The sequence below is a fragment of the Eptesicus fuscus genome, chromosome 4 (genome assembly GCF_027574615.1).
Source record: "Eptesicus fuscus isolate TK198812 chromosome 4, DD_ASM_mEF_20220401, whole genome shotgun sequence".
NCBI classification, from domain to species: Eukaryota; Metazoa; Chordata; class Mammalia; order Chiroptera; family Vespertilionidae; genus Eptesicus; species Eptesicus fuscus.
Window position 1 is genome coordinate 44,259,161 of NC_072476.1, and position 25,431 is coordinate 44,284,591.

At 43.4% G+C, this 25,431-nt stretch overlaps 1 protein-coding gene and 1 pseudogene across 1 annotated transcript in view; both read left to right on the plus strand.

Moving 5' to 3' along the window:
* The window catches only part of SEMA6A (semaphorin 6A), a 124,781-nt gene that overhangs the window by 16,816 nt on the left and 82,534 nt on the right, over nt 1-25,431 (plus strand). The gene's annotated exons all lie outside the window — the stretch shown is intronic.
* LOC114232618 (U2 spliceosomal RNA) lies at nt 15,348-15,490 on the plus strand (annotated as a pseudogene).

Consider the following 25,431-nt stretch of genomic DNA (forward strand, 5'->3'; position numbering starts at 1 on the left):
CTAACTTGCAGGCTGCCCTCTAGTGTTACTTAATCTCAACACAACCACTTTGTTTAGATCCCATGAAAGGTAAAAAAACATAATAGAACAATTTACCAACAAGTCAGCAGCTAACCCAGGCAAGCTAGACTCTTGTCTCTAAATGCAGTGTTCACAAGTGTATAATTCATGGTTTGAAAGGCTGTGCACAAATTTAAGAGTGTCCAACACCAAAGCTCTGATAGCAGCAGATAATACAGTAGTAAGTCCTCACTTAATTTCATGGATAGGTTCTGCGACTTTAAGAGAAATGACATGAGTATAAGGAAATCATTTTTACCATAGGCTAATCACCACATCAACATTATAAGGAAGCCATGCTGTTCAAGGACCTGCTACACTGTGTGAGGAAAAACACAGCGATGACTGCAATTTAAAGTCAAACTCCGAATACAAAGTCAAATACTGGAGGAGAAGGTTTAGGACTACATTGTCCAATTAATTTCACTTACTTTCTTTTGTGTGTGTGTTCAGAAAAGTGATATATGATAAAATAAGCTCTCTCTAAATAAGCCTAAAAGACCTTGTTTAGTAAGTTTCAATAAAAATTACAAGTGTCAAGAAAAATATTTCAATCACCATCAGGTGGGAGATTTCTGAGCAGACAACCTCAAAGTTTATCATATAATTAGCCCTCAGGGAAGAGGTCTCAAACTTCAATGCACTATCCTATTCCAAACCATCAAAGAGTAAATTCCAGCCCTTTATAGATTATTCTCTGAAGCTATTAAGAAGAGAAACACATACTGCAGCCCAAACTGTGGGCATTAAGTATTTTCTGACACTGGTGCCAATTCTGCTTTTGCTCCAGAGTTTGCAATAGTGGAGGGTCAATTTCAGACTCAGTAGCTGTTTTTTTGCACGTATAATGTTGGCATTCTCAGTGGATTACAAAGGTAACGTTACAACATGCCACATATATCCAGCTCCTCCCAGCAGAGCAACTGATAAAAATGGCTACTGCTGCTGCTGATTTTTCTGAAGTTTTTGTTTTTAAATATATATTTATTGATTTCAGAGAAGAAGGGAGAGAGAGAGAAACATCAATGATGAGAGAGAATTATTGATGGGCTGCCTCCTGCAGGCCCCACATTGGGGATTGAGCCCACAACCTAGGCCGGGAATCGAACCTTGGCATCCCTGTTCCTAGGTCGACACTCAACCACTGAGCCTCACTGGCCACATGATTTATCTGACGTGTTGCAACTAAGATCAGGAAGAACAACTAAGAGCATGTGAGTGCAGGACATAGAGAATGAAGCCAATGGTCAAAATTACACTTGAGAATCAGCTTTTCCTCTGGGGGGGATGTGATACAGTAGTTAAAAGTGTGAGTTCTAGAGTTTCCTATTTTAGTGGCCATGAGATCTTGGAAAAGTTACTGAATCTCTCTGTGCCTGGTTTTCCTCAGCTGTATAATGGGAATGCTGACAGTGCCTACCTCATAAAGTGATTCCGATGACTAAATGAGAACCTATGGACCAGAAGGATGTCTGGTACACAGTAAGCACTCAATAAAAATCAGTTGTTGCTCCCTAGCTGGTTTGGCTCGTGAACAGAACTGAAGGATCCCAGGTTCTATTGGGTCAAGGGCACGTACCTTGATTGTAGGCTCCTCCCTGGCCCAGGTCCTTGTTGGAGCGCGTCCAGGAGGCAACCAATTGATGTGTTTCTCTCACATCGATATTTCTCTCTGTATTCCACTCTCTCTAAAAATCAATGGAAAAATATTCTCAAGGTGAGGATTAAAAAAAAATCGATTGTTGCAATTTGACACCAAGTTCTCCTAATAGAATGGATTACATTCAATGCGTTATGTCACCAGCTGTATGGTTCTTGGCATGTAGGTTAGAACCGAAAAGATAAGAAGATGACAAGATGAATACGGTCCAGATGAGTCTTTCTGCTGCTTCTGTCTCCTTCTCCATGTTCTTTTGTGGGTCAGGGCATGATTTAAAATAACTGATTGATCAATCATTCATCATTTCACTTTATTTAGGGAACATTTAGTAGGTATGTAGTACTATGTGCATTGAGCTATATTAGATCCTATTAGATATTCCCAAAATGCTAAGTAAGGTGTTGAGTGAGGTGACTAGGTTTTGTTCCAGATTTAATTTGCCTTTGTTGGGTCTAGTGCTCAGACGAGCCTGTGTTTATCAGGCTTAGGCAATGCCCTGAACTGCAGCCTTCCTAGACTCTGGGAATAGAGGATGTGGAAACTGAAGGGATATTAAGGGTTTTCTCACTCTGTTGTATGTAAAATTTAGATTGTAATTAGTGTTGTATTTGGGATCATAATATTCAGAAATTTTCACTAACAAAGAGGGCCCAACATCTCTGTTAACTTAATATCTGACTCAAAACCAATGTATAAAATGTATTTTATACAAAAAACTTTTAAGTTGTAGGTGGAATTAATGATTTATACCAATAAACTGAAAATGTTGAATTGATTAATTGGCTTTAAACACTTTTCACGACATCTGAGAGTTGAACCACTAAAACAGCATGGTGGATGGGTTGGAAAGTAAAACCCTATTCCGACCCTGCCCTCACCCTCTGAGCTCTAATGAGAAGGCAGAAAAGAAGTTGGGCAATTAAAGAAAAGCAAAGGCCAAACGGATCATTAGCTCCCGAGCTAAAAAACAAATTAAGTCTGGCTTTATCCATCCCAAATATTTCCTCCAATGCAAAGCCTAACTCACAAAAATGAGGGAGGTGCTGGTTAGGAGTTAGGCAATGTGCTAACGTGTATATCTAGAGATGGATAATAGGAAATGGGGCCCCCTCCCCAGTAGCAGGGAGCATTGTGTTCATTTGGTCAATTCACCCAAACTCAGGACCATCTGACAGCTGTTTGGTGTTTCCTGTGAAATGGACTTGGGCCCTGGCCAGATGCTAGTGGACAGATGTTCACAACACAAAAACCTTCATGAAAATAGGGGCTAATTGGCACCTTCCTAATGATCTGAACAAAAAAGGCGGGAATGGGCTGGATCTGCCTGCACCACCTCAAGGCCCATGCCTGCCCCTCCAGCCTAGGGAGGAGGCCTTGTTGGGAAGCTGAGCTTTCTCCATCCTCCAGGACTTCTGGTTCCTGGGCTCCCAGACATAAACGCTGCAAAGGGATACTCAGTGTGTGTGTGTGTGTGTGTGTGTGTGTGTGTGTGTGTGTGTGCGTGCGCGCGCTTGGGCACATGTGCTTAACCACGGAAGCCTTTCAAGAAGGTGGGCAAGTCAAGGGTCGACCCCCACCAACCAAGTCTTGAAGTGCAGAATTTTCTCCACGGATTTGGTTTCTGTGCAGTAGTCTTTGAGCAGAGACATCCTACAAATGATTACATATTACCTTCCTGTGAACCCTCAAACAGAATGTATACGCTTCATGTCAGACTTTTAGTTGTAATTGATCAGTAATAGCTGCAATATAATTTTATTCAAAAGTTTAACCAAAGTTAGATTAAAGTGAGTATTTCAGGGGCAAACTGGTTTGACAATTCCCCATTCATAATTAGGTGGACTTGCACCTACTTGCAAAGGCTACAATTAAGTGTCTTTGATTTCAGCTGTCTTTTTAGTGCCTGGGGCACTTTTGGAGTAGGAGCTCTCCCCTCTCTTTCTCTCAATTTTACAAGTTGGGAACAAACTCTCAACTCCTGGCCTATTACTAATCGAATCTGTTACCCATTTAGAGAATGACAAGTAATGTTTTTCTAAGGCAGGACATAGTTTTATAATAGGTGATTTACTACATTTTCACTGATGTTATTGTTCATTGTTTGCCATGGACTCTGATCACATACAGATTAGGGCACAGACAGAGACCCTCTCTAAACTCCTGTAGCCCCCACTCCCAACCACACTCATTTTAGCCTCCTTTTCCAAGAAATAAAGACCTAAGGCGGGGGTGGGGGTGGAGGTGGCGGGGAATCCATCTCCACCCAGACCTTCCTTTAAAAAAAAAAAAAGAGTCACTACTATACTAACCCAGTTGAAGGACTAGACATATTTTGCTAGTCGTTGCTATAGTTATTTATCCAAAAAAATTATAGATTTGGTTGAAGCTATCTCACGTTGAGTGTGAGAGGATATCTTAATCATGGTATTCATCCTGATTGAAAGTCCCTGGATTTTTTCCCCTAACATTTTACTCTCAGGATTTCGCCTTCCCATTCTCTAGTGTGGCTCCTGCTCCCATGAATGAAAGGCAGCCCCGACTAAAAGAGCTAGAATATGCCCAGCAACCAGTGCTGGGTACTATTGAGTCCATTGTTTGCTCCCAGCACTGTGGAGCCAAATCTCATTTTATAGCACAGTGTGTTCTAGGAATTCCACTTCATCTGTACAACAGACCTTCTCTAAAGCTTTCCTCTTTTCCCGACTGGCCTCTGTCACGGTCAGCGCCACACAGTCCTGCGGCAGGCAATTAGAATTCACTTCCCTCCCAGGCTCCGCTCTCCCTCATTTGCAAGGGACCACAAGGCATCAGCTGCCATATTAAACAGACGCTAATGACACCAAGCGTGATCAGCCAAAGCAGCTGACGTGGTGGCGTGTTGAAGCTTGAATCCCTTTGAGGGACTGAACTTGGAGTTCAGAAGTGGTCTTCCTACAGGGGTTACACTGAAGCTGATAAGAAATTCGGGTAAAATTATACTGGGTGGATTTTCAAGCGCTTAAAGGTAAGCAAGATGACTGTCTTTAAAGTGAGCATTATTTATAGAAGTTTCCCAACACAGGCACAAAACTAGGCCTGGTACCAAGTTATATCTACAGGGTGGGGCAAAAGTAGGTTTACAGTTGTTCCTATCAAAAATAATACAATTAATAAATCATAATACAAGAATCAACTGTTTCATGCACTCACAACTGTAAACCTATTTTTTGCCCCTCCCTGTATGCTATTTCAATGTACAATATATACTTAATTTTTTAATCCATAGTTTTCAAAGCATTTTGCGAATTAGTAATATTGTCCCCATTTTCCAAGTGGAGAAGTGTTCTGTGGTGATTGGCAGGGATTGGTGATCTTGGGAATGAATGAATGTCCTCTGGAGCACAGCCAACTCCTCCTGGACCCGTGTCTATGCAGGGAACCGCTCTCCTCTGGAGACAGGGTCTCCATCATTGCCTATCTACGTCTACACCCAATCCACATTAACGTTTTATTTTTTTAACTTTCTAGCATATTTTGGCAATGGTTGAATGAAAATATTTTCATTTCTGTCACATCTGGCAACATGTGGCACCACTTATGAAATAATTTTCTATTGGATTTTTGTAAAATTGCCCCATTAAAACACTTCCTGTAAGTAAGTGTAAGTGTGAGTAATCATCTCCCACTGATTTAAGGGTTGAGAGAGAACCCGATCTGCAGTCGCAGGTTCAGAGGCTGACTGGCGCCGTGAACGCCCCTGCCAGTAGAGAGGATGGGGCCTACTGCTCTGCCTAGGCGGAAGCTGGCTGCCCTCACTCACTCCAGGGCTTCCAGCAGCTGTGCTGAGAGATGGCGCAGAGCATCATCCGAATGGGCCCCACCTTGGAGGATTTCATTTAGTACCAAATCATTAACTGACCCACAGCGTGACCAAGTAATTAGTGCAAGGCTTTTCAAAGCTGTTTTAGGTGCTACATCACGGCACCTACCTTTGCCCTGGTTTGGAAAAAAGAAAAGAAACACTCTCCTCTTGAGTGAAAAGATAGTCAGTGTAAAGTTATGTGTTCTTGTCATTTTGCCTAAATGTTGTGGCAAAACTAAAACACGCTGAAAAGGACGATTGGCTACAAAATCCCTTTTTAAAAAGAAATGTGAACGTCAGAGGAAGCCTTAGGCAATGGACACAATACTTTTACACTGTCTGGGAGATATTGAAGAGTAGGCACAAAGGCCACGGCTGGCCTCACAGTGCTCTCCAGTTTCATCGGTAACTCTGACTGGGGCCAGTGACATGTGGGCAGTGGTTGGCATGCCTACATTTTCTGCGGTCACCGTTTGTTCAGATGAATACAGAAAACTGAGTCAGGATCTATGGACAGGATCCTGTGACCGACCCTTAGCAGAGTCCTTGTGGAAACATCAGGCAGGAACCTTTAAAGCCTTCCCCTGGCTGTCAGAAAGTTGATGGCTCCTGATACTTTAGGTTGTCAGTCCCGGCATTCTAATTCCTTAGTGGGATTATTGATGTTGTTGTTGTAGCATGTCTGCGTTTAATTGCAAACAGGAAACTAATAGAGCAAGCTTGTTGTGATTACATCCTCTGAGATACCTCTTCTATCTGAATTCAATGACCAGGTCAAAACTTAAGGGTGGGTGGGAGCGAAACGACATTAGCAAACAGAACCATGTGTACCCTGCAGAGAGGCGGGAGCCTGGATTCAAATCCAAAGTTCACCACTCACTTGCCTCTGACACAGGCAAACTACCTAACCTCCTGTGCCTCAGTTTCCTTCTTTGTAAAACCGAATAGCTATAGTGTCTGCCTCACAGGGTTGCTGTGAGGATTAAATAAATCAATGTGCATAAATTGCCTTAAGGGACTATTACATAGTAAACACTAGATATGTATTTTCTGTTTTTACTCTTTTCCCCAAAACCATTTGTTCATGTAAGCATGCTGATGAGGCATAAGTTGCAAAGTGTGTGAGTGTGTGTGTGTGTGTAGAATATCATTAGAACTGATTCTACACTTGAATTGTAACATGATCAAATTTGGCTTTTGTTGCCTACCTGATCATTCTGACACCTCTACACCCAAAGTTCCTGGTTATCACCCCTTCTCCACCTACCCCTTCAGGTATTTCCTACCCATGTTCTCTTTGGTCATGGCCTGTATCTCATCAAGGTGATGTTTTATGAATTCTACAAAGCCATTCACCTTCCAGGTCCCCAAGAACATACTATACTCTAATATCTTTGCACTCAGTGTGACCTGCTAACCCAAGTCCTCTTTTGACAGTGTTGGATTTCTGTCCTTAAGGGTGAGAATTGCAGGCATGAAGCTATTTGGGATAATGGGTTGCCAAAGACCTATCTTCAGCGCTGAGGCTGGGAATCTACAGGCATCAGATGTCCTTCAGGTGACTCTGATGGTCAGTGAATTTTGGGAACCTCTGTTTTCATTAATGGTTCTGAAAAGAGCATTCTTCATGTGCGAGATGATTTAGAGAGCCAAGCTTTTATCCCAAGGTTTTGGTGCACACCAAATGCTGCGTTTTATGCATCGTAAAGCCCCAGGTAACCTCAGGCACTGTTCTCACTGTTAGATACAGAGCACTGGGCTGCTGTGGGAGGTCTTCAGACCACAGGGCACAGAGGTGTCTGCTGGGCACCTGCTAAAAGGGCCTTGGGAAGCTGGTCATTTGAGAAAATCTCTCCTTCCATCTCATCTTTGCTTCTGCTGTGATTCAGTAAACCCTGTTAAAGGCCAGCTTTCAAGCTAGGCTTTAACTGACATGGGGGTTCTCTGTATCAGTAGATATTGTTAACATTAGCACATTTAGAGTATTATTTCACAGAGCTGGTTTCAAGTTCAAGAACTAAAAGGTGGAGTAATGGTGTCAGATAACCTCTGAGAGGATCATTCTCTTAGTAATCTCTCCTTTCTTAAAATAACCCAGACATTGCTGACAGCGTGAAATTTGTGACCTTCGGTAGATATATTTATTTTGCTTTTAAAATAAAACCAAGGAGGCTTAGAAGGAGCCATAAAATAAAATATTATGGAAATTAATGACCTGAAATAATTGAGGGATATTTATAATACTTACATTTTAAAATGACAATGGCTTAAAATGCCTCTAAAAAGAATAAACTCTTTACCCACCAACCCTGTTTCATTCAAACCCAGAAGAGATACAGTCCCTTATTTTCTGTCTGTACAAGGTAAGGACCCATCACTGACTTAACCATGATCTTAAGATGCCCATTTAGAAGGCCTATGAGCAGTGGAACACATCCCAGCCAACTGAGTAAGTGCTGTCACCTGCCCTCAAAAGAGCACTGGCCTTTGGCAGAGGTGTTTGATAGTGCACGGATACTTGTTGAGCCTTCTGATCATTGTTTGTGTACCACTCAAAGCTCTGCAAACGTATAATGTAATGATATGGGGGAACACTCTCATGAATTTTGCATAAATGGTTTACTGCATTCCTGCTATTACTAGGAAAGTACTCACAAGGCGCATTCTGTTAACTATAATTGGATATTTATGCTTCATTAGAAGAGGAGGGTGTAGTTTCTCACCTATTATAAATAACATTATAAATGAAATCTTTTTTTCCCCACATCTGCAGTTTCCATTTCTGTTTACTTTTGGTTTCACTGGTCAGTGCTGGCCGAGGTGAAAAGAAAAGGAGCCGCCCTAACCCCCAATCAGAGGATGGGCAGCACTGAGTCACTGAGGGCCACGGCTGGAGCTGCCCCCGTGTGCCGTCTCCCTATCCTACTCCTCCCCTATGTCCTGAGGGGTTCATGGGACTCCAGTCTTTTCCAGGAGATAAACATAATCATCCCGATCCTTCTGCTTCTTATCTCTCCAGGCTTTAGCCTGAATTGAGTTCTAGTATCTGAGATCTACATATGCTATGGGAGGTACAAAACAGAACTTAAACCATTATTAAGGCCAACCTCCCAGAATCCAAGAGAAAATTTTAAAAAAATATGTTTTTATTGATTTCAGAGAGAGGAAGAGAGAGGGAGAGAGAGAGAGAAACATTGATGAGAGAGAATCATCAATCGAGTGCCTCCTGCACGCCCCTTACTGGGGATCAAGCCCACAACCTGGGCATGTGCTCTGACAGGGAATTGAACCCTGACCTCCTGGTCCAGGGGTTGATGCTCAACCACTGAGCCACATCAGCCAGGCCCAAGAGAAATTTATGTTTTGATTCAGCCCTCAAATGGTAGAGGCTTGTAAAGTAATCTCTTAATAGGTTCTTGGCTTTATTAAGGGAATTTAGTATGTGATTCCCTCCCCCTCCCCCCCTAATTTTCAGAGACACATTCGAGATGATTTATCGGGTCCATTTTGTTGTTTGTTTATGATGATTTTGATTTTTAGTTGATTCATTGAGAGCCTGAACTAGAGAGTGCTTATTTGGTCTTCCCATTAGCCAGCACTGAGAACTTTTAAATTAGTGGTTTGGATACTGTGTCTACAAGCTCATGCTTCAGCTATTGTACACTTCTTTCTAGAAGTAAAAAATTGCAGGCAGAGAAGGCCAGACCTATCCCACGGTTCCCTTAGTTTCCAGGGCAGCATTCATGTAAGAACAGAGTGTAAAATGTTTCTGGATAATGACAAAACCTTTTTGATTATCCATTATGGTTTACGGAATGGAACTCTTGTGAAGAGCACTGTTTTAAGGTGAATTGGAGCCGTACAAGCAAAGAGAATAAAGTTGTCTTATACCTTCTGCTCATTTGGTATAATCTGTGGGCAAGATCTGTTTGTTCCTGGCCTCAGTTTTGTACTGAAACATCTTAAACCCTCCAGCTGAACAAATTACATCAATGAAAAATGTATTACCTAAGCACAACAGTAGATTTTGCATGGTATACACCATTATATTTATAGACTATAAATTAAAAAAGAGCTTTCAATGTAACGCAAATGCTAGGAGGCCTGCTTTATATTCTTGACCATCAAAATCCCAGGGATATATTAGCAGCCCTTGCAATCTTCCAGAACCACCTGCAAAGTTGTCTGTATAAAATAACACGTACTTTCTGTCCTCCATGGCAAGAGCTTGAAACTTCCCTCCATTCACCCCAAAGCAAGTTTTCTGCTCCAGTGTAACACGAAATGCGATATTCACTGAAGCACACCATGGGCCTTGAGAACCACTGTTGAGCTGACTGGGACATGGCAGCTAAATGGACAGGGTCGGGGGAGTGCCAGTCCTCCCTGGAAGCAAGCATTAAGGTCCATAAATCAAATCTCAAGTATGGAAAAGAAGAAAGAAAAGAGAAAGCTGTCAAGGGGGTGCAGGCGTTATAACTGGCCCTTGCTATTCTGTAGTGCCCCGCTGTGTTGAGGCCCACAGAGCTCTGAAACCAGTTCAAGACACGTCAAATCCAAACTAGGCAATGAGGTTCCAGGGCTGCCCGACATCCCTGTCTGCAGGTGTGAATGTAAGTGGTAGGGTGGATGGCCTTACACAATCACCATGGTAGCCAGGAGCCAGAGTTCCCCGCACAGAGGCATGTCCGGGGATAAGGCTCAGCACTTTGGAGACAGCATTCATTAGTAGCCCCTAAAAGCACTTGAGCCACTCTCAAAGAGTAGCTTACGGATTGCAAGGTTCTGGGTATAATATACCTTGATTAATCGTGCTGATCATGTTCCCTCCTTATTTGCAGAATGCTTTACATTCACGGGTGTTGACTCAAGGGATCATTCGGCTTCTTTTATTAAGTACCAGACATATAGCAGTTTACATCATTGGATTTTCTCCTGGTTTAGATCCAAAGACATTATTAGCCAGCCTTAATGCTCACTTCTTAGTAATCCTGTTATGAAATAAAAGCTTCTGCTTTAGAAGCTTCCTTAATAGATATGATTTTTTTCTTAATCAGCACATTACTTAAAGAGACATTAATTAAATAGTTAAGTAATGAGAAAAAAAGATACATACTTTGGGAAACAAAGCCCTTTTCATCTTAACAATATATATAAAACCACTATGTTCTAACAACAGACACACACCCAGTTTGCTGGCATTTTAGGAGTTCATTTCATATGTTTGAATATTGAAAAGTAAACAAATATAAATGTAGATACATTTAGAAGGTTTAGCACACTCATGCCTTGGCTGGGAGTCCACTTAGGGTGATCTGGAAGAAAAGGATCAAAGCTAATCTTTCCATAACATTGATGGTGAGGTTTTTCAGAGCTACACCTCTTAGGACACTTAGTGCACATGCCCAGAATCACCTACCATTTCTTTAAGGCACTAGAATAAAAGGACAGATTTTTTTTTTCCCTAAGGATAATAGATTTTTAAAAATCCTTTTAAAGTTTTCCTATAATAGCAGGAAAAACTGATGCAAAGAGCAAACAGGATGACTAAATGGAAATCAGGCCACAAGCCTAAGGGAAAAAATAGGTTTGGAACCGAAAATAAATTGAATATATAACACCTCTCCATTATGTTCCTTTTCCTTTTTGTTTTTCATGAGAATCTATATTTATGGAAAAGTCGGTTGACTGCTTATCAGGCTGAAGCTTGTGTTTGCTCAGACTCGCAATAATGAGTAATAAAAAGAGGTGGGAATGGCCGAAGTGCGAGGAGGTGGCCTCAGGGAAAATGGGCGGCCTCAGCATAGTGTTCAGCATCTGTTTTGAGAGCTGCATTTCCCCTGGTGCTGACCTGTTCACTGGAGGCGGGGTTAGATGAGGATCTGTATAATGAGTATGCGGGGCTTTCCAGGCAGTCCGGGAGGTCAGCTGGCTCCAGGGAAGAGTTCCCAGCAGTTACGTAGTTACAGCCTTATCCGGCTTGACAAGTGATCTAAAGCCTTGCTCCTGAAGTGTGGCCCACCAACCAACAGCTTTAGCATCACCTGAGAGCTTACTGGAAATGCAGATGCTCAGGCCCCGGGCTAGAAGGACTGGAGGTGAATCTGCATTTTAATAAGGGGGTTGGTGATTGGCATACATATGGACATGAGATAAGAGGACCCACTTAGGGTGTGGGGTGCAGACATGGGGTTGTCTTAGGAAGAGGACAGCTATTTTTAGAAAGCTAGCTAACAACACTGTAGGGATGTGGTATCTGTTGGTAGTTTATCTCTGAAGATGTAAAGCAATCAAAGTGTCTCGGGAAGTTAACTTGCACCCTGACATGCTTGTAACCTGTGGTGTCACAGAAGCCTAATATTTGCCTAATAGCCTCAAGGCCACGTGGGCAAATGGAGCTGAGACAAGATCTGGATGATAAGAAGAGCGACACTAATCTCAGTGGCCTTTAGGATTATGGCTATTGTCAGGTTTCAAAACCAAGACTCTGCCCTTGGTTTCTAGCATGTACTTATTAGTGAAACGATTTGCCACGTTTTATTAAAGCTTCCTGCTTTCAAAATGCTTTACAGCCCTTTAAAAACAAACTGACTCATCGCAACAGCCTCACGAGATAGGAGATAGCTCGTGACTCTAAAAGGCAAATGAGGATTTCTGCCATCACCCCTGCATTTGGATGGATGGCCCACCTGGATGGGGCCATGTAGATGGCAGGACGGATAGATGCTTCTGTTCAGCGCATATTGCTGCCACTCCCGAATGGCATCTCCACGCCTACAGAGAGAGAGTAGGTGGGTCCTTGTCTCTACGTGGGCTGCCATTTTCCAGAACAACCAAGTTTCCTGTAACAGTGAAGGGTGGGGCTGCAGGTAAGCCCTCTGCCACTTCAACCTTTTAGGCCAAAGTCTAAAAGCAATAAACACCAACCTAGAGAAACATTGACCAGAAATGGTGATATCACAGTAATTACAAATCTGTTTTTGTCTTTGTAATAACATTTTGATATAATGATCTCAGCCCTGTTTGGCAGGCAGAAGCCAATCTGAGCGTCACTGGAGGCCTCTCCTAAGAACCATATGAGGAAACTGCCAACTAGGCTGTGCCTGACCCCGGGCTGGGAAGGAGGACTGGGAAGGCGATTTCTTAGCAATCCCAGAAACCAACTCTGTGAAAGAAGGACCACCCATTGTGATAACAGTTGGAAGGAGTGCCTTCCACAGCAATAAACCAGAAGTGTAAATATGTTGCTGAAAGAAAGACTTGTCCATGACCAGCCTTCCCAGTACTGGTTATTTCTTGGAAACATTAGGGAGCAAAGAGCATTCTTTTTTTCCTATTGCTATCAAGGTTCATTTAGTCTGCCATATAATCAAAGGTCTGTCAAATGTATTTTAAGAGCTGCCCAAAAGATTAAAGAATTAAATGAAGAAGTAAAGCAGAAGGGAGAAGCTGTGGAGTCTGCCATGAGCGTGAAGAGGGCTAGTTTGGGCATAGATTGAACCATATTAGAGACCTAATCAAGAACATGGAGGCTTGACACATTATCTAAATGCATACTGGTCTTATCATATGGTCCCATTTACTTTGTCTTCTTCGAGCACTAACTCCTATCAGCATGTGGGAGTATATTTCTGCTACCTAATCTGGGCTAAGCAGCCCTGCAAAGCCAGGAAACCAGTCAGATTATAAACCTCTGGAGAAGATCTAGCAAGTATCACGTGCTAATCAGTCTGGACCACTCACTCTGAATTAAAAAATGATACTCTTGGCCTTATTTAAAACTGTAACAAGCTTAGATGTTAAGCTTTTTATATTAGTGGGCATTTCTGTATAGCCTGTTATGTTTCAAGAGAAATGAGAATTATTCAGGAAGAAGATCGTATTTTCCGTAGGAACTAGACCAAGAGAAAAACAAAAAATTGAGACATCTCTACAGTTTTGAAGACTACCCTCATGAGAGGTAAAGTAGTGGGGTGTCAGATGATAAAGAACCCCCCCGTCCCCCTGAACCGGGTCATTTTGCTCACCTGCTGCTACATAGGAGGGAGCAGGAGAAGGAGGGGGTTTTACTGAGCCAAGGGGTCTTGTGAGAGATTTGCAAAACACATCAGGGAAAATTTAGGTAGTTATGAAATAGAAAAACAGCACCTCTATGAATTAAAGGAATTCAGAGTCATATCAGAAAAACCAGTCATCATCCCATTGTAGCTGAAAGATGAAACTGACATGTTCTTGACACAGAAGAGTTAGTATTTTCTGAACTTAGGGGGGAAAACCCTTCCAGTTCATGATTTGCTGCTTGGGCTTTGTGAGCACTCAAACAGAAATGCAGGCACAGAATTTCAGGCTTCCAAATGGGAAACGATGCTGTCTCCAAAAGGACAAAAACTAACAGGGACAGGGGTCAAGTGGTGCTAGAGCCGCAGCTGCTGGAGGTAGTGGAAGTGGTTGCCAGTCCCGGGAAATGAAGACATGGAGACTGAACAAGTAGCCTGAACAGAGGAGACCCTACTGCCCTCACTCTCGCTCCCTGTGCCGTTCCTGGTCCTCCAAGCGTGGCACAGGAATCAGCTTTATTCATAGTTTAAAATGATGACAACCCCCACAAGGTCTGCCCTAATCTGCTAGTATCTGCAAATGGTCATTCATTTTCAAATAAATCCATATTATTTTGGAAACCTAGTAGTGTGATATTTGCCTCTTTATTTGATTTTTTAATTTTGTTTTTATTTGTTTTACTTTTAGTTTCTTTGATACATTAGATGCATGAACCCATTTTGCTTTTCAAATTCCCTGTAGTCTGAGGTAAATGAGAGGGGAGAAAACAAGTTTTTTCTGAACCATATTAATGAAAGATAAAGGGACACTCGGAGTCCTTTAAAAAGGCTATCAAAAATGATGTCTGCATATAAAGAGGTTGGGGAGGGGTCTCCTGGGGAAGAAATAAAATCCAAGAAGAGGCAAGAGCAAATGCTGAGTGTCCTTTGGAAGATAGGTTATTTCCCAAAGAAGTGTCCAGATCTCTGATTATTAAATACCAGAATATTGATCAGTTATGGTAGCAGCTTCAGTGGGTGGCTCCTAGATGATTTGGTTAGCAAATAACAACTGTGAAGGATATGAGAAATGATGATCTCAAACTCCCTATGCAAAGTCTTAAAAATCCCAAACCAATTCCTGCATCTCAAATGAAGAGGGGATAGAAAGAGATTCTAATTTTTGATGGCTCTCCAGGCTACCCTCTCAGCAGCAGTGACTGGATCCTCAGAAAACATGGGGAAGAAAATGCATGGGTAACCACCAATGCATTTACCAAGATATGACATGTGCTTCTGCATATGAGACCTCTTAACCGGGTAAATAAAGCATCTTAAAGAACTTAAGATTTTCTTCTGCCCTAGATACCAATTCATGTGTAAGATGTTACCAAGTTCACTCTAACTGTTAATTAGCATTTGAACTTGTAATGACAATAAGATGAGCTTGGTACTGATGGGATGAACTTGTGTGGGTGGCCTCTTAGCACAGGAACATGCACAGTAATTAACCCTTTATTTAGTCATGTTAGTCTGGAGTTGATGCCTTTTAAGAATATTACTTTCAAATGTCCTTGGATTCTAGTTATCATTTAAAAATAAGTAATAATCATTTTGGTGACTGTACCTTGTCCCTTGCACCCCACACAATAGATATAATAGGACTTCTGAAAGCAAACACAACAGATTTAGATTAAAGGCCTGTGGTATTAATTTGAATTCTGATTTTGAATATTTAAAGAGCACGGACATCGCTTCTCGGCCTTTTGGCTAAGATCAAGTGCAGTATCTGTTCTCATCAGTTTAAAGTGCACGGACACAGTGATCATCACTAATTAGCATTTTGTGTAGCCAGGCCAGCTTGTGATTCAACTGTTTTTGTGTTTACCCTCCACCCCCACCACTCATCATTAATGATCCACATGAATGGTACCTTGCATTCCCAGCCTGACAAAGACATGGTCCAGACCTGCCTCCTTTATTTGGCCCCAATTAGTATCAAGTGGGGCAAAACAATCTTCCCTATAAGTTGCTTACGTTGTCATCAACATAATCATTAATACTATCATAACTGTGAGTTTTATTGTTTTGGGATGGATCGAGAGCTTTGCGAAGTTTGTGGTACAAAAGTTCAGTGCTGCTAATGGAAAATTTTATTTGCACAGGACTTTTTTCTGTCTGCATTCAGCCATACAGAAATAAATATACTGTCATCTAAGTGCCAAAAGATGCTGATCTGAAGTAGAAGTTGTTGGCTGGTACTGGTGCCAGTCTGATGAGAATAAACTGCCAAGGCAGAAACAAAAATGATAGTTTGGGCCAAGTTTTTTTTTTTCTCTCTCTCTTGAAATTAGTTATGTAGCACATGCATACACAACATCAGTCTCTGTGAAATACGAGGGATGCCTGATTACAAGCAAAGAGGGAATCTTGGGCAAGAGTCTAGTGCAGCTGCATGCCCCACCCCTTATCTTGCCAAATCATGGTTCTGTGTGTGTGTGTGTGAGAGAGAGAGAGAGAGAGAGAGAGAGAGAGAGAGAGAGAGAGAGAGAGAGAGAGTAAAGTGACATGTGGGAATGATGGGGGAGTTCATTTCTCCTCGATGTGAGAGTATGACAAGGGGCCAGTACCTCCCAGTAGAAGTGAGTTGAAACAGAAGCGATAGCCCCAAATCAGGGGATCTTTGTGAACACCTGAAGCAGGAATTTATCCAGGGATAGAGACCTCCGATATGGTGGTGACTGCACACAGGCAGGGGCAGAAAACGGCCTCCGTGCTGGAGTTTATAATGATGATGGAGTCCAGTTTTACCATAATAATTTTTATACTCACCTACTTTAAAAGTGAATCAGAAGCATGATAATGGATATTTTTCCCAAATAAAAAAAATACACCTAATGCATGTATTACTATTATAATAACTACATGCCCTGAAAATGAGTAGTTGAATACGATCACATATCTAAAGAAAATATCAGACAAAGCATATAAAAAAGACCAATATTTTATCTAACCAAAAAGTTACAGTGTAAGAAAAGGAGTTTTATAAAAATACACAGTTTAGCATAAGAAAATGAACAAGATGAACTTGAGACAGGAAGAAGGACTTAACAGAACAACGAATTAGATCAGAAAATTCTCAAGAACACTTACCACACTAAAAAATTAACCAGACAAAGCAATATAATGCCTTCTATATCTAGCGTTAGTTTAAGGTAGCTTGGAGAGAATAATTGATATGACTGATGACTAAAATAATTAAAACTGTGTATAAAAATTAAGAGGTTAAAAACTTGTAGGACAGAAGTAAAATAAAAACTGAAACAAAGTATATGGACTTTAAAGACCTATAAAACATTTCATCTGAGCATCTACCACTGATGAAAATGGTGTTAATTCTAGTAGTGAAATCAAGATGTTGGAGGAAATCCATCAGTTATTTTACATTTATGTGTGACTGAGGGTCAGCATCAGAGGAACGGCTGAGATGCACTGAAATGAAAGTCACACGGTTACCATCCTGGGAGCCATTTCTTTGGAGTATAACCTCCGAGTATGGAAGGCGCTCTGCACGCTGCCCAGCACCGCTGCAGGGGTGAGACGATTCTTACAAGCAATGACTCTCAATGATTTGTTTTGTTCTCAGATGGCAAAGCAGAGAGAATGCTTTTCAAAGCATGTCAGTTTATGTGCCTACACAATAGTCGACAGATCTTCACCAGCCTGAGAATCAGGAATGTGACACACATTCCAGGCGAGAGACCAAAAGCAAACACAAACTGCAAAAGCAACCCAGTGTCACCTGCAGCTGTAGGAAGCAGACCTGCTGCGTAATGTGTGCCCAGGTCATCACAGTTACACTCCACTGCAAAACGCTGAAGGAAGCAATGCTGTTTGTTCTCACTTCCAGAGGTGGGCTCATTGTTTTGGTGCAGTCATGGTCATGTCTGCTTAACATCAGGGATACATTCTGAGAACTGTGTCTTTTGGTGATTTCATCCTTGAACAAACATCACAGAGTGCACAGACACACCTTAGGTGGAACTACACACCTAGGCTATGTGTTGTACCACCATCGTATAGGCGGTCTGTCGTTGACCAAAATGTCATTATGAATACACTAGAGACCCGGTGCACGAATTCGTGCATGGGTGGTGTCCCTCGGCCTGGCCGGTGATCGGGGCCATCTCGCCCAGTCTGGGGTTGGGGGGAGAGGGACCATAGGAGGGTGGCCAGCCAGCCAGGGGGAGGGACCTCGGGAGGTTGGCAGGCCACAGGAGGTTGGCTGTGGGAGCACACTGACCACCAAGGGGCAGCTCCTACGTTGAGCGTCTGCCCCCTGGTGGTCAGTGCATGTCATAGCGACCGGTTATAATGGTTACTTAGGCTTTATATATATACTAGCGTTCCCATTGCAGGAAAAATCCTGCAATAGGATTTCCTGCTGCACTCTACCCCGCCTCCGCTCCTCCCTTGTCACCCGCCCCGCCTTCTCCTCCAGCCCGCCTTCTCCTCCAGCCCGCCTTCTCCTCCAGCCCGCCTGCTTTTCCCTTCGCCCCCGGCCCCGCCTCCGCTCCGCCCTTGTCACCCGCCCCGCCTTCTCCACCAGCCCGCCTGTTTATCCCTTCGCCCCCGGCCCTGGCCCTGACTTCACTCCTCCCTTCTCCACCCCCCCGCCCTGGCTTGCTTGCTTCTTCGAAGCTTTACTCCCTTCTACAGCTCTTGGCTTCTTTCGACGCTGTCTTGATAAGCAAATTAGCCGCCATCTTTGTTGGGGTAATTTGCATACTCGTCCTGATTGGCTGGTGGGCGTGGCTTGGCTGGTGGGCGTGGCTTAGGTGTAGCGAAGGTGCAGTCAATTTGCATATTTGTCTATTATTAGATTAGATATATATATATAGATAATGAAGAAAAATAGGCTTATGACTATATAATGAAGAAAAAGTGTGCTTGCCTTACAGAACACATAATTGAAAATGTTACTTTTTGTTATGAATGACTTCCATAAAAAAATCCTGGCAACTTCAAGATTAATATAAGTACATGAAAAGCAGCTTTTAAGTAGTATAGTCTAACTTATTATATAACAGGTTAAATAACAGACAAAAACATCACAAACTGTTGTTGCAAGTAAAAGCACATCTAACAACACTAACTGAAATTCTGTTCCTCTGAACAGAACTATCCTGAGAGCTCATGTAAAGTGACAGTGCCACAGAGCTTTGGAAAACATGGAATACAAAGGGCCTGAGAGTAACTCATTATCCCAGCACTCTGGATGGCTCCTCGAACTGTGAGGCTGACATCTCAGGACAGTAAGTGGCATTGCATCTTTTTTTTTAACCCTCTCCTGAGGATATGTTTCTATTGATTTTATAGAGAAAGAAAGGAGAGGGAGAAGAGAGAAACATCGATTGGTTGCCTCCCATATGTACCCTGACCAGGAATCGAACCCACAAGCCACCTGGTCAGGGCTGGCATTGCATATTGGTTATCCACCTGAATTACGTCAGGACACCCATGGGTCATGGTATATGACCAGCAATAAGTTATTTGGGAAGATAAAATATTTTTAAATAACCAACAAAGCCTATTACTAATACTGGAAAAAACAAACTCAACCACTGAGCCAAATAGATGGATAAGAGGTATAATATTCACATGTGAAGACAACAGATTGTTAAAGTCCTATGAACCACTTGGCCCAAGTTTTTAAGAGTAGATAAAAAAAATTAAACGTTCTGTTTGCGTGACCTACCTGAATTTATTCCCCTTATGCTTACTCATATACCATTGTGGTTATTTTTAATATCCATTTTATTATCTTTTTTCCTCTCTTTCCCCCCCTCCACCCCCTAAAACATTAAGATTCCTGAGAAGGTGAAAATGCCACTACCACTGCTCCTAGTAGTACCAGTCATAGTAACCAATGTTTATACAGTGCTTGCTACACTTTCACTTAATCTCTGCAGCGACCCCAATCTCTGCAGTTATCCACAGTGTTTAGTCGAGATTCTGAATGATAAAGGGATTTTTTCCCTAGGTCACAAAACTGGAAAACAGGGTTAGGGGTTGCAGGCCAGACTGGGCTGATGGCAACACCCATGATCTGGTCCCCACTGACCCTAAACACTGTTTCCCATGCAGGGCAGTATGGGAGCACCGGGACATCCTCTTGTTTATTTGTGAAGGATCTGTGTTTTTGGACAAGTCACTTAACCTGAACAGGCCGCGTCTTGTAGACAGAAGCATTAGATGTTCTAGCTCTGTATTACTCCCCACATTCCTTTTCAAGAAGTGGATTTATTATGAATAAATGCTATAGTTTCCTATGGATAGATCTGAGTGAGTGTGTATGCACGTGTGGTGTGTGTGTGTGTGTGTGTTGTGTTGTGTGTGTGTGAGAGAGAGATTGTTGCCAAAAGATTTTAATCAAAACCACAGGAGTCAAAATACCTTCTAACTGCTGTTTGGGGCTGCTTATGGCTAGGTGGCTATTCCGCATGCTGGGCTGCTCTTATCATGGACTTGATTTTAAGGAACACCTATTCTTTTTACTTCGTTTTTCAAAAATGCTAATATATTGTCCATCTCGCCTCTCCTAATAACCCATGAGTCTTAAACTTGGAGCCAGAAAAGCACAGCCTTTGTAAAGCACAAAAGAACACCAGCTTTGTGGATTTTTTTTTTTTTTTTTAAGAAAAATCACACGAGGTCTGAATGAAAAGCTCCTGGGCCATTCAGAGGCCGCTGCATTGTGCAGCTGTTCTGACTCTGCTGAGAGCCCCTCGGCGGCGGACAATGCGGTACCTGGAGGAAGCGAGACACAGGGCGCTTATTCAGGAGCCGCGGGCCCTGGGATCCCTGCCAGGGTCCTCTGGAAGCTGGGGGGCCTTTCCCCCCGCCCCCCCAAACCCTGATAAGCATATGGCAGTGTGTGGTTGCGTTTTGTTGTTCGCCTGCCAGCGTTTGTTTCACGATTTTATTGCAGCGGCGTCTTCCCAACATGCTGGCACGTAGGGGCTTTCTGTTTTCCTGTTTGGGTCCCACCTCCGTGATGTGGACAGGGAGACTTTGATTGGTCATAGTCCGCTCCGAGTGAGCACTGCCTCACTGTGGACTGAGTTCCCAGGACTCTGGCTCCCTGAGACAAAGTCTCTTTCTTCACCAAGCTGATGGTAAATATCTGGTCAGCCTCATCTATTTAGAACCAGCCAAGCAGGAATCCTAGTGCTGGGGAGAAGATTCTTTTGTTTGTTTGTAAGTAAACAATGGACTCCACTCTTCCTAACTAAAATTAAATTACAATCACTCTTAAAATAATACCGAAGAACTAATCTAATTGCAACAGGAGGGCGGAGGGCGTTGAAGGCAAACTCACTGGTGCTTCACTTCTCTGTTTAAAGGGTGCTCTCCACCTGATTATTCTGGAGGACTTTTTTTATGCAGAGGAGATTATTATGTTCCTTGCAGGTAGACAGAGCTGTGTGAACTGAAAGCCAGGTGGGCACCTTTTTCTGAAATCATTTCCTTCTGGGAACATAGGATTGAGTTATTTGGGGGTGGGCATTATTTTTTTTCTTAGTGTTTTTAAGAATGCCTAAAAACGAAAAAGCTGTGCAAAATGACTTGTGTATCTTCTCGCTTTAGAGTGGTAAAAAGACCCCTGCTTTCAACAGCCTCAGTTAGGAAAATGTGCAGTGATGCAAAATCCAGGGAGTGGCTGTAATGTTTTACCAAATCATTTCTAGGAGGAAACTCTTAAGCAGAAGCTCCTGTAGTTGTATCATGGCCTATTTAAAAGGTGAATATTGTTGAAAGGTGCAGCCTGATCCCACTTCTCCCTCAGCTCAGCACCAGCCCCCTGGCACAAGCAAGTCCTAAAAGGGGAGATTCAGGCCTCCAGCTGAACCCCAGTGGATCGGCTGTCACTCATCCTCTCCCTGAGGTTGACAGCAGCCTTCTTTCCTGAGGTTTGCATTCCCATCTGATCCTGTAAAGACATCAGCCTTACTCCCCTGCCTTTCTGATTGGACACAAAGTCAGTATAACTGTGATGTTACCTTGATCACAGTTTCTAAATAGTTCAAAATCCAAAGATCACATGCCTATCAAGAAACTCCTGCTGCTCACTCATATGTGCTCACAACAACTTCCTTATACAACCGGGCCTTTTGCTCATCGCTGCAATTCCTATTCATCTCCACCCAAATCCTTCCTGTCTCCTTCCCAGCACCGTCTGGGGGAAAGCTAGCTTTGTGTTTATGCAGACTTGCTCTTCTGCACCCACTTGCTACCCAGCTTCCCTGTTTCCGGCCAGGTCAATGACCTTAGGACTGGGTCTAACTTTAGCTTCCCTGGCTGGGTAGGATTACCCGCCACAGTGGGGCTCACCCCTCCTTTGCACTCTGGACTCCTCTCAGTTGTGCTAGTGCTGACCCATGCCAGGCAGCCCTCCTCCAGGCCTATGAACACAATGTCTGTGGTTCCCTCATTTCCCCGTAATAGGTGTATTTGTATTACGCTAAGTGCCTTTCTCCTCCAGGCTGAGCGGCCTGATTTGCACACATGTAAACATGAGTAAGGCATTTCAAATGCTAGAAAGCTTAATGTGGATTCCCTCGGTTGTTCTTTATTGAGGTATGCCCCTGGTTAGGCTTCTGTCCTCCTTCTAGAACGGCCTTCTGTTGTAAAAGTATAAAGTCTTCATTTGTTCACTCCATCACACAGTACGTGCCTGATTCGGGGCTCAGCACTGGGTGTCCAGGGGCGAATAAAAAGGACACGATGCCAAAATTCACGGGGCTCACAGCCTCATGGAGGCAGAAGATAATTTAACCAGTACCATTCGAGTCCATTCCCCATGACAGCCTGTGGTCACCGGCATGAAGGGAAAGAATGGGGTGCCATGGAAAAGGGCCTTGTGGTGAGGGGTGGTGTGAGGGACCCACACAGATGGCTGGCCACAGAAGGTCTCTTCAAGGAAGTAACGTGAAGGAGGAGCCAGCCAGGAGAAGTCAGGGGGAAGAGCTTCCTAGTGAGAGGGCACCTCCGGGCAAGAAGGAGCTCTAGGGTATGTGAGGACCCAAAGCCTGGCTGGGATGTGATGAAGGCGGGGGCAGGACTCTCAGGAGCTGAGCATGTAGCCAGTTTAGGGATGTCCAGTTTAGGGATGTCCACATGCTGTTCTGAGTGCCCGGGGAAGCAGTGAAGGGGAGTGATGAGATCTGACTTACGCTCTGTACACAAGAAGTTCAGCAAAACAGTAGTGGCAGTAGAGATGAAGAGAAGGTAAGGAATTTCAGCTGAGTTAGGAAGAATCAACAAGGCTTGCCAAGATAAAGCCTTTGGATCTGGTAGCTAATCATCAGTGGCCTCTTTGAGAGCCGTGTTGGTGGAATCACAGGACAAGGGGGCTTAGCTGTGGAGGAGATGGAGGGTTAAGGAGCAAATGCAGGTCTTAGCTGTGCAAGGTGTTTGGCAATGAGGAAGGACATAGCCTTCCAGGGAAGGAGAATGAAAGGTTTCTTGGGAGAAGGGAAACAGGCATGTCTGTGGGCATGTCACTGGATGGTGAGCAAATGAAAGTGCTAGAGCAGGGGCAGCGAGGTGGGCACCCTCTGGGAGGTGGGGAGAATGGTCTCAGAAGGGTGAAGAAGGGGTCATGTGGAGACTGGAGGGAGAAGCCTGGAGGTGGAGGAAGGAAAGGTGAGAGCTGATGGCCTCCTGGCCTTTGTTTAATCAGCCTGGTAGGAAGTTAGGCTCTGTCCAGAGAAGGGAAAAAGAGTAGCAAGGGTTTGGAATTCCAGCTGCCTCATCAATCCAGGGGAGGGGGCAGGGGGGCTGCTCTCAAGCAAGAGAAAGCCCTGCAGAGCAGGTAGCAGCTTGGCGGAATTGTTTCGGAGCCCTTCCAGACAGCCAGGTGCCACCTTTTCTCCAGCAGTGCTGCCTCGCTTCAGAGAAAAATGTGCTTATGTACTTTGGAAAGATTTTCAATAACAAGGGCTTTCTAAATAACTTTCCGTTTAACCAGGGCATCATTCAACCAGAACGCCCTCTCCCAAGTATTCCAGCTAGTCAGAGTTTTACTGAAACATGTCAGCCCTGAAAAGTGCAGAAGGCAGCTAAGTAGGACAGACTAGAAAGGTGTCAGAAACCCCACATCTGTGCACAGAGCCACAACGGCAGGCCTCCGCAAAGCCTAACCCTTTCAGACCTGCCTTCCCGAATGCCTGGCAGCACCGCGGGTCGCACAAAGGAAGAAACAAAGGAGGGAGCCTGCAGCCCAGCAGAAAGGCGTCCAGAGTGTTCCAAGTGTGGTTATTTAGGTGAACACGGCATTTTGAAATGTTAACTTCGAAATGAACCAATAGCTTTGCATAGCTTGAATGAACAGTTCAAGGGACCCAAACGCCCACAACGTTAGCAAGCAGGTGCCTTCTAGGATTGATTTGCAAACAATCCTGTAGGAATGTGGACAGTGCACACACAGGGCCAAGCTAAGGTGTGTTTGTGAGCTGTTGGCAGAGGGCATGGAGAAATCCGATCCCGCACTTTGTAAATTATAAACTGTTTACACCTGTCATCTCTGTCTGGGTCTGGGCTAATGACACTTTAACAATTGGCTTATGTGTGACCGAGTGCTAAGAGCCAGGGTTTCAAAGCAAACACATCCGAAGCTCTGCCATTGATGTCCACTGGTGTCTGCGGGAAAATAACAAGCACAGTGACACAGGTGAGAGAGGACTTTTCCCAGCAGGCTGTGGGTATTTTTAGAAGGCTTGCCTTTGGAAATGTCTCCAGTGGAACGAGAGGGCCTTTACACAAGCAGTTGGGGCGTGGGCATGCAGTTATGCCATCCAGAGGGACTCAGATACCTCAGAGACACTAACTGCTGGGTCCCACGATTCCCCCAACTAGAAGGGCCAATTGGAAAAGGCGGGCTTTAGTGTATCCTATTAGAGTCATGTCCATCTGGCCCACAAAGCTGTGGTAGGAATTGTGTTCCCTCTTTTTCTCCACTCCAGACCCTCCCCATCCTTGCCCCCAACCTCTAGTGAGATGCCCTGCATTCCGGCGCTGATTAAATGTTAGTGAATTTACGATTTCAGAAATGACTATGATTAGAGAGCAGTGTACATAGTAGTTAAGAATGTGGGCTTTGGAGCCAGCTTGCCCAGGGATCAAACTGTGCTGCCCCACTTACTAGTGTGTGACCGTAGGAAGTCTCCTCATCTGTAAAATGGGGATGATAATAATAGGATGCATTTCAAAGTGTTGTGAAGATTAAATGAGCCATTACATGCTTGACACTTGGAAAACACGCAAAATGTTATTATTTTGCAAAAATAAATTACTCTTAGGCAGAGGAGCTCTTCTGAAAATACTCCACCTAAAATAAAGGCAAGCAGGGTTTTTTTGGTGACTGATTAAGAAAGATTCTACAAGTTTTGCATCTTCAGTAGCCTGTTTTTAAAGGTAAAATTTTTAGATTAATATGGGTTTGTAATTTTCAGAAGTCCAATGGGTTTTATATAAAATTTTATTTTTAAAAAAACAACAACAATACAAATCTTTTTTTTTTTTTTTTAAGTAAGTTAAGCTTGTTTGGCTGTTGTGACTCAGTGGTTAAGCATCGACTTATAAACCAAGAGTTTACCAGTTCAATTCCCAGTCAGGGCACATGCCCAGGTTGTGGGCTCCATCCCAATAGGGGGTGTGCAGGAGGCAGCTGATCGATATTTCTATCTCTTTCTCCTTTCCTCTCTCTCTAAAATAATAAAAAAAACATATTTTTTAAAGTGTGAAATATTTTTAAAATAAGTAAAGTAAGT